This window comes from Crocodylus porosus, unplaced genomic scaffold (genome assembly GCF_001723895.1).
Source record: "Crocodylus porosus isolate Cpor-Errol unplaced genomic scaffold, CroPor_comp1, whole genome shotgun sequence".
NCBI classification, from domain to species: domain Eukaryota; kingdom Metazoa; phylum Chordata; order Crocodylia; family Crocodylidae; genus Crocodylus; species Crocodylus porosus.
This window is the reverse complement of record NW_017728949.1, coordinates 40,067,367-40,077,813: the sequence shown is the minus strand read 5'-3', so window position 1 is coordinate 40,077,813 and position 10,447 is coordinate 40,067,367. Positions and strand designations below refer to the sequence as shown.

Here is a 10,447-nt window from a genome sequence, read left to right as displayed (position 1 = left end):
CCACCACTCTCTGGGTGCGGCCCTCTAGCCAGTTGGCGACCCAATTGACTGTGTGGGTGTCGACACCACAGTCTCCCAGTTCCTTAATGAGAACGGGGTGAGAGACAGTGTCGAAGGCCTTCCAAAAGCCCAGGAAGACTATGTCCACTGCTACCCCTGCATCTAATGATTTGGTGACCTGGTCGTAGAAGGCCACCAGATTGGTCTGACAGGACCTGGCACTGATGAACCCGTGTTGGTTGCCCCTAAGCAAGAAATCCCCTGCTGGACCCTTGTGGATGTGTGCCAGCATAATTTTCTTAAACAGCTTGCCTAGGATCGAAGTAAGACTAACTGGCCTATAGTTTCCCGGGTCCTCCTTCTTACCCGTTTTGAAGATGGGAACCACGTTGGCCTTCTTCCAGTCCTCTGGCACCACACCAGAGCACCACGAGTGCTCCTAAAGCCATGCCAGGGGTCCTGCAATGACCCCTTCTCTTGGAAGTTGGTTCCAGATCCTAGCTGCTCTGACCGTGAAATAGGACCTCCGGATGTCTAATCTGAATTTACCCTCTGCCAGCTTGTGACCGTTATTCCTGGTCACTCCTGGAAGTGCTTGGGAGAACAGCGACTCCCCCAATGCCTGCTGGTCCCCTCTGACTAGTTTGTAACAGGCCACTAGATCCCCCCTCAGCCTTCTCTTGTGGAGGCTGATCATGCGAGTGGCCCTCCTCTGGACCCTCTCCATGTTGTCCACATCCCTCTTGAAGTGGGCGCCCAGAACGGGATGCAGTACTCCAGCAGCTGCCTGACCGGTGCCGCATAGAAGGGGAGGATCCCCTTGGACCTGCTCGAGATCCATCTGTGGAGGCATGACAAGGTATAGCTGGCTTTTCTGACTGCATCCCCACACCGCCAGCCCATGTTCATCTTGGCATCAATGATGACTCCAAGATCCTTTTCTGCTTCTGCACTGATGAGAAGGGAGTTCCCCAGCAGGTATGCTGATGGTTCTTCCTCCCCAGGTGCATCACCTTGCAATTGTCAGTGTGGAATCTCATCCTGTTCTCATCCGCCCACCTCTGTAACCTGTCTAGGTCTGATTGCAACCTATTCCTCCCTTCTAGCATGCCCACATCCCCCCACATCTTAGTGTCATCAGCAAATTTGAACAGGGTGCTTTTTACCCCCTCGTCCAAGTCGCTGATGAAGATGTTGAACAGTGCGGGCCTGAGGACCAAGCCCTGCGAAACCCCACTGCCCACATCCCTCCAGGTCAAAAAATGACCCATCCACCACCACTCTCTGGTTGCGGCCCTCCAGCCAGTTAGCAGCCCATTTGACTGTGTAGGTGTTGACCTTAGAAGCAAGGGCGGGGGGAGGCTCTGGGGCCTCCTGGGAGAGCTCCCCCAGGAAGCACAGGGAAGCAGGGGGCAGGAGGGCCCTGCTTCAGCACCAGGGCAAGGGGCCAACAATAGAGACGCTTTGGCAGCCAGAGTATCTCTGGGTCTCAGTCTCCAGTTGCCTCAGGCATGGTCTGGGACCATGCCCTGCCCCACTATTTGTAACTCCCTTTTTTTTTTTAGACCCCTGGATATCCTGGGATCTAATTTTCTGCTTGCAGTGCAAGTTTGCAGCATGGGGAACATTTTTCATTCTCTCATGTGCCTCTTGCCCCACCTCAAAGAGGTTTTAGATGGGGCAAGAAGCATGTGCACACTCGTCTGGATGCACCCAATGAGTGCATCCAGGTCTTCTCTTAGACATTCACTTAAAACTCCCATTGCTTTCACTAGTGTTGCACAAATATAACAAAGAGGATTTTGGCCCAGTAAGTTTGGGACATTTTCCAAAGGGCAGATTGTAGCACAGATAATAATGAAAACTGCTCTACCTCCACCACTGCCAGCATTTCCATTGGCAATAAATGGTTCCCATTACACAAAGGCAGTCTGAACTTGGAAGAAAACAAGTAAAGACTTGTTAAAATGACCATTCGCTCTTAGTCATATGTTGTTTTCCAACCCTAATCTTACCACTCTGAAACAATCTCATATAGTAAATTATAATAAATACACCATCACCCTAGCAGAAGGGGAATAAACAGGATTCAAAGTAGGAAAGAATTCTGAATACTTAGTTAAAATTAACAGCAAAAATAAATCCACCAGATTTCTATCTGCAGAGTGATCTAAATCAGTCACCAAAGCAAACTCATTTGATCAAATTATACTGTAATTAACACAAATAGGATGTGGAGCAGCTTAGCAAATGAAGTTATCACACGTCATTTATCTATTGCAATGTCAGATCAAGTACAAACACTTTCTTTATCTCCCTTTTATGCAACCATACTAATATCCCCAGTGCTGGTGGGAAGTGGGGAGGAAAAAGTTCTTGGGGTGGAGGCGGGGGAGGTGTCTTCCTGGCCTCACTATTGTTAGACCAACTATCATCAACTGTTTCTCTCAGCACTCTCACATTTCACCCATTCTCCCCTATGTTTGACACCAAAAAAACACCTCAATAACAATGCTTTATGGCATAGTATCTATAGATGTGGTTGCCTGGGACACTACTCATTAAAGAATGCTTCTTGAATTCTCAAGGATGCCCAAAATTTTGGTTACTGAACACCTCAGTGTCACCTTTTTAGAAGACAGTGACCCCTCTATATTAATAATTATGTTTAGTGACACAACAAGTCTGTATGTCAAAGTTTGTATCCTGAAATTTTTCTGGAGAATGAATAACTGTATGACTACTACATTTCAGTAAAGCTTTAAAGTAATCAAATAATAGAAGCAAGAGACACCACTTCCTTTGGAGCTAGTTTTCAACAATGGAACTCACTTGCAGAAGTTAAGCATAGTCAGAAGCCTAACTGCATTCACAACAAAAAGTAAAAGTAGTCTTGCCCATTTGATTCTTATTTGCTCAGGTCTTCACTTGCTTTATTAATTTCTTTAGTGTATGCATGTGTGAAAAAGTTATTTTCCCACAATCTGGGAAGAAAGAAAAAAAAGAGAAATATTACATAGTTTCACAGTTGTTAGAGGCTGGAAGGGACCTTTCAGATCATTGGGTCCAGCCCCCCTGCACTTGGGCAGGAAAGACTTCAATTATTTAACTTTAGAGGTATTCAGATGCTATGATTCAGATGGATAAATTAGACAACCAAGCTGTCTAGAATCATCAGTGAAAGTGACTAAAATTAGGTACCAGCTAGTTTCCATCAAATGTTTAGGACTGAAACTTACTTTACAAGATTTACAAACACAAAGAATAAATCCAAATAAATCTCTGACTTTACGAGCTATGCCCTTGTTAAGCAATATTCTAGCTGTTGGAAAATATGGAGCTACACAATTGGATGGAAGATACCTGCGACTCAAGTAGACAAGTCAGTGTAACCAACCACAAAGAATGCTCACATAGGTTCCACGTCAGATCCACAGTCCTAAACACAACAGTAAGAACTATGGCATTCAGCAGAGGTGGGTGCAAAGGGTATGTAGCAGGTTGGCGTTGCACCCTTCTTTTTGATAATACCACAGAAGTGGCAGCTAGGGACTTAAAATTCCCCCAGTCAGATAAGAATTCCTCCCCTCCCTTCCTCTCCATGCTGTGAGGCACATCCCTTCTCCTTCTCTTACTATCTCCTCTCCTGCCTGCTGCTGCCACCTCCGACATGGGAGAAGCCGGGCCCAGAGCTGCTTCTGCCTGCTCCAGCTGGGCTCAGCAGCAGTGAGTTCTCCCTTTCTGGGAGCAGCCACCTCCCAGCCATCACTCTTCTGTGCTAAGCCCAGCAGCTCTGGAGTCTGTTTGCTGAGACCATGGGGCCAGGCAGTGGCAGATGGGAGAGACGGGGAGAGGAAGCGGAAGCGGGGGAGATTTTTTTTTTTTTTTTTTTACCTGCTTTAAGGTCTTAAAGTCCCTGACTGCTGCTGCTCCTGTGGTGTGGTTTGCCGTTGCAGTGAGGGGGCAAGGGGTGGAGGGAGAACTGGAATCAGGATGTGCAGCCAACCTTGCAGCACTGGCACTGCTGCTACACCCCCCCATGGTAAAATCCTGGATATACTTCTGGCATTTACTATTATTCACATGTGAACTGAACAGTTACAATACTTTTTAGACTGGCATCTTGCTCAAGCAGTGTCATGACAATGCTACTTTGTAGGATGGCACAGCAGTTCATAATTAGCATGGCATGCTAGAAACACGCCATGCTAATTATTTCTACAGAAATGGCAAATATTGGCATATTGCACAAAGATTTGATTTAAAATTTGTACACAGAATAGAACCATCAGGGAAAGAAGAGGCCAGTGACTTAACTCCAGCATAACACCAACCTTAAACTGATTCACATATTTCCATAACTGAGCTGGAACCAAATCCCTGGATCCAAATGTTTCTAAGTGATAAATTTTCATTTAACTTTTCTGTCTTAAGCCCTTCTGTCCTTTACCAAAATAATTCACACCCATGCTCTTATTGCTTGAACGAGACAAGATGTTTTGCCATCATTCTTCTTGAAATTAAGGCGGCCTTTTGCCAAGTTGTCACAAAACAACACTTTTAAAGTACCGTCAGTTCTTCTATTAACATATAAACAAAACCAGGGTAATCATGTGGTATAGGTTAAAGAATAGCATTTTTTAAACAGTGACTACCATAGTTCTCTACTGAACGTTTAACATTTCATTACATTTATGATGCAGCTCAAGATGTTCCTTGCAATACCAGTTTTAACAGACCAAGTTATATCGTGTGATCTAAAGTTTAGCTGGATAATATTTAGAAGTGTCATACAACTGGCATGCATATTTTCTCCATCATCAATCATACCCCACCGAGGGATCTGAGCATACCTATGAGGTCCGAGAAGCTACAGGGAGGTTCTAAGGATAGTGTTTAGCTCCAATTACTTTTACAAAAGAAATACAGTGATAAATAAGTAAGTGTCATCAAGGGGAAAAAAATTAGAGGATATGATCCAGTTCACCTAGTCCTAAAAACATACTTTATCTGCAGCATCAAATTATCTATATAAATTTTTGGTAGAGAGGGAGAAGAGAGAGAAGCAGAAAATTAAAAAATTAAAATAAAAGGTAAGCATAAAAACAGAGCTAGTAAATACTGTTTTTATATTATTTTTATATTTTTCCCCTGCTGTTCATATTTCATCATGAACAGCAGGGGAAATAACATTTTTGCCAAATATGTATTTGCAGTTATTTCTTGGCAACAGTGACTTTTCCAAGAAAGAGAAATTTATAAGTACTTGAAACATGTGTTTAAAACATTGAAAGTTTTAAGTTCTCTTTAAAAGTGGTTTCCTGAGACAGCATCTTCTCAAATACCTAGAACTGATTTATAATTTAAATGTTTGTTATATAGCTGACCAGACTCCATATTCCAGCCATTGAACTATCCTTTAAACCTATATGACCCCCTACTTAATGGTTCATGAAGTTAAAGACTCCTAATTTTAAAAAAGTAAACAAGGCAAAGACAATTAGTTTGCTAACAAGTTTCCAAGCTCTTGATCAGTCCTAAACTGACATTGATAAGCAAGTATCTGGGTTTTCCTTTTCCCACAGAAAAAATGCCGAAAACCCACAGATTTCCCCTTTTACTCAAGAAAAGCATGGATTTTTAATTTTAATGGAGAAACGCATGGATTTTGCAGTTTTGCAAAGAGATCTCTGCACGCTGGCCAAGTTCCAGCCTGCAAGGGCCTGGGGGAATGGGAAGAGGACATGGCCACCAGGCAGCCTGGAGAGCAGCTCCGGCAGGTAAGTTGTGTGGAGGGGGAGGATTGAGGCCCCCAAAGGGAGGGAGCGAGTGAGCCGGGCAGGGCTGGGACTGAGACCGCTGCTCAGCTGTGCACTGCTTGGGGCCCAGGGCCAGGTAGGACCCCAGCTGGTAGTGGGATGGGGCCACAGGTGGCTCATCTGGAGCAGGGTGCCAACTCCCTACTGCTGCATGCACTCTCGGGGGAGGCAGGGAAACCTGTGCCCCTAGGTCTGTGTGCTGGGGAAGGAGCAGGGGTGGGCTGTCAGCTGTGGGCTCAGGTTCCCCACCCTGCTGCCCTCCCCCGCTCAGCAGGTGGGACCCAGCATGGCAGGGCAGAGTGGGGTGGGAAGTTCATTGCTGATGAGAGCCCCATGTCACCCTGGCAAGGTGCCCCCTGCCTGCCCAGCAACAGCAGGGGCAGCAGCGTAGGGTCGTGACCCTTGCTGACCTGAGGCAGGCAGCGGGGCACATTGCCAGGGCACTGCAGAGCTTGCATATATATAGGGGTGTTTCATTTCAATTGCAGATTTGGGGGGGGGGAGGTTATCGGAGAATTTGCGGTTTTTGTCAGAGATTCTGCCATTTTTTTAAATCAGAGAAAACCAGGATCCCCATTGATAAGCAAATCAGAATGTCTAGTGCTAAACTAAGAGACAAAAGAAAAAGTTCTGCGTTAAAATAAAACTGGTCAGTTTTGTACTTTGGTGCAAAACATGCAGTAAAATAATCTATATCTACTCTCCTTCTACTCTCAGTCTCCTTTTTCAAAGGAAAAAAAATCCCAAGCAAGCACTGGCAGCCACATGCCAGACTACTGTTTCCTAAGACATAACTTTATATCAAATGAAATTAGGCCCCTTTCTTTCACATGGGTGTAGAGAGTATAAAATCAAAAGTTGATCATATCAGAGTGCCTCCTTAAAATATTAAGTCACAACTGGTAGTACCAACCTTCTTTCTGCAGATCCTTTTTCTTAAGCATTCATTTGGGAGCTTACTCCCTCTTCTCAAAGCAGTTGCTATGCTGCCTGACTCTTCCTTGTCCCCAACCCTTCTTGCAAATCATTAATGGATTTAGTCTTTTGCTTTCTTATTTCCAACCCTCTTACAGGAGCAGCAACTGAGATGTTGCCTTGCCTTTATTTTTTTTATTCCCAAACCTCTGTTGAAAACGGGAGTCAGTCAGTAAAACTAACCAACCAACCTTATTTCTAACAATATTTCCTTTTTGTCTCATTTTGGCCACAAGCCAAAGATGACCCCGAATTATAGGTTGGAAACTTCTCAGGTACATGCAAGTGAGGACACACCTCAGTATCTTTTAAAAATGAATGTTTTCTCTTCTTTCCAGTTTAGAAAAAATAAGTAGAAAGTAAAATGCTGGAAGATGATGCATGTAGCACATCTCCATTGGAAGGTAATTTTTTTCTGGTGAAGTAACTGTGCAATCATTACAGGTGGTCAACGAAGAAAGAAACAGACTAGTTTATTTAAATGGCAGTGGCTTATTTAAGATTCAGGCCATGTTTCTGTGTATAGTCTCTCTTCTCTCATACAGAATCCCAGAGGAAAATTTATTTACTGTTACTCCAGTGCCAACAACACGAATCAGATCTTTGGATTCCTGCTGAATAGGAAACCCATGAGAGAACCAAAACACCCCCCGCCCTTCCAATTCAGAGAGTATGTTTGAGAGAGTCCAGTTTTATGCCTTGTATGGTATAGCTCAGGACACAACAGCTGTACAGGTTTTCACCTCTCCTTTTTGTAATGGTCCTTTCATGGCTTTGGAATCATAAGAGAAATGATTGGAGTCAGTTTTTAAAGGAATCAAATTTTTTTTAATTGAATAGTTCTCATTGAATTTTAAAAAGGCGCATTGTTACTAATACGTTGGAGCCACTTTGAAACATGTAGGGGACAGTGTTAAGTGATGGGGAGAACAAGTAATTTCAACACGTGAACACTGAAATAGTTTTCTTTTATTAATATGGAAAGATAGCGAGATTTCCCACCCCACCATACAATCAATTCTTCCTTTCAGAACATGCAAAACTAGTAGTTTCCAGAAGTGACTACATCAGGCTGCTCAGAAATCAGTATCTCATGCAAGTCCACCATTCTTGGTAGGAGCCAGTCATATTCCCATCAAATGGACTGAACTGCCTCAATCTGATTTTGAGCTCCTTCATTCATGTTTCTGGAAGCATTTGTGATTTATTTTTTTTAGCCAAACAGGGTAGACATGCCTACTCTGTAGGAAGGGGAAGGGCAAAAGCCTGCACTAGAAAGTACAGAGACAGCTCAGTGCAACTATGTATTTCATGTTATTGTCTATTCCCAACGGATGTTAGCCCAGTCTAAAGACACTAACATTACAACCAAAGAGGTGTTAAAGGCCGTTAGAATGCAGGTTTTACTTTTCAGAAAGCTTGGCTGTGGTGAAATTATTTTGTTAATGCATTATTTCCCCCTATTTATTTTATTTGAACATACTGGCCAAGGTGCTTTGTATGTGTAGTATAGCATTTCATTTGTACCTTTATGGGACAGGCATAGTTTTATTCCTTTGCTGCCAGAGCCCTTGAATTTTTGGTGCTGAAGTCTTGCACTGGCTCAGTCACCCTACTTATTCCTATTATGCAGTGTTTCCATTATTTTGAATTTTTTGCAGATGAGGTACATGCGAACTGCTCTATTCAGGGTGACATGCAGTTATTCACTCAAAGCCTCATTTACTCCTGTGACTCTAAACCAAAGCAGCAACAGCCATCAGCTGCATGAAGGAATAAACAAAGCATACCCTTAACTACACACTCCTAGCAAATTCATAAATAAATCTGGACCAGAGAGCACAATCCAAGCCAGATGCACTCCTGTGCATTCACATTGTGTAACCATCAGAAATCAAAAGAAAATGGGATATAAAAGAAGGGAGACAAAGCAGCAGTTTAAAGACCCAAATGAAAACAAAACATACGGCAGAATAGCAACAGAACTACAGAATTAAAGAGTTTACAGGGAATAGATCAAAAGATCAAGTTAAAGGCAGATGAGGAAAAAAAGGGGGGGAAAACCCCTAGAATGCATGATGGAGGGTGGACTAAGATAGAAGAGAGACTGCTATAAAACTGGGGGAAACAAGTGTTTTGCAAACAAAAATACAATGATAAAGCATTTCAAAGAGAAACCCACTACAAGGTTTAAAAGCATCAGAATTTTTCCCTTTGGAGAGAAATATTAACCTGAAAAGAACCTAAATTTCCAAGTGTTCTTGTGTAACTTCTTCCCTAAATTAAGACATTAATAGTTCCAAGCAAGGCTAGATAACAGTTATGGGTAATGTTGGTGCATTCCACTCTTATGGCATATATTATTTACCCAAGAAATCTTGGCCTCCTCAACATACGAGACAAAGCTGCAACCCTCCTAACATGGATCCACTTCTATCAGTACAGAAATACTTACAGAACTATAGCTTATTCCAGTTTAGGAAGCTAGAGAACTTGTACCAGTCTATGGCACTATTATATATGTACCCAGTTTAGGGTTTACATGCCCATAACCAGATTGATTAAAAAAAAAGTCATACCAATTACTGAAACAAATCAAACTGATATACAGAACAGAGTAGGCTTTAATAAAAGCTGAATACAGCCAAGATTACAGTCTAGGACTGGGCAAAACTCTTATAATTAGTTAAGAAATCAAGGTTTGCTTTCTAAATAGATTATGTTATTTTGTAACAATTAAAATATTTTAAGGATGTTTTACTAGACTACAAACAGAAGCAGCTAAGCAGAGTCAAATGCAACATAAAAGTACAAATGAATGCTTATGGAATATATTACATTATTTGTTCAGCCCTACCAAGTGCTTATTTGGCTATGCTTCAGGCATCATCCCTCAAACCAGACAGGCGCACATCTCAAAAAAACAGGTGGCATGTCCATTTCTGTAGTGCGTGGGAGAACAGACACTGGCCTTTATTCTTTTTACTTTATAATTCTAGAAAGAACCTCATCTGTGGGGGGTTTTGTTTATTGTAAGCTGCTCTGAGCCTCTTGGATAAAGCAGGATATCCATCTAATACATAAATGTAATGTTTTCAGGTTGCGCAATAGCTGTTCATCGTCCAAAAAACACCAGTCTTATCATCAGGACTGTCATTTACTGGTCTAACTCTCTTACAGCCAAGTCCAACACTCACTGAAAGCAACAACAAATCTTGGGGAAGATTTCTAGAAGACAGTTCCATCACTGTACGCTTAACTGATGAGTCAAGAAAACAGGCCAGACCAAAATGCTGAACCTTGCCTTTACCACTTTGCAATTACCCCTACACTTGCTTAACCTAGCACCACAGATAACAAGGTTTTTGTTAAAAAGTGTACCAGGCTGTTGTTCTTTTTGAAGGTTTTTTTTTTTTAATACTCCAAATGAAGCACATTGATTTATAAGGCAAACTTTTATTTTGAAGCAAAACACTTAGGGCTTTTATTGACTGGGTATTAGTAGTGCATCAGAAGACAGAATTTGTGCCTCAGGTTTTCCTCAGGCTGTTCTATATCACATACTTGTATACTGTACACAGGTAAAAAGGGAGAGATAATAATGACAATAAAAAGCTGCTGCAGCTAACATAGTAAACTGAAGAGAGCTGCTC

The 10,447-nt window shown here is 42.5% G+C and overlaps 1 long non-coding RNA gene across 1 annotated transcript; it reads right to left on the bottom strand.

The window, feature by feature from the left end:
- Nucleotides 1-7,748: 7,748 nt before the first annotated feature.
- Nucleotides 7,749-10,164, bottom strand: LOC109322984. The gene is made up of 2 exons (XR_002104522.1): nt 8,322-10,164; nt 7,749-8,035 (listed from the first exon to the last, which is right to left on the bottom strand). It is a non-coding gene; the product is annotated as an uncharacterized LOC109322984 (long non-coding RNA).
- Nucleotides 10,165-10,447: the final 283 nt, after the last annotated feature.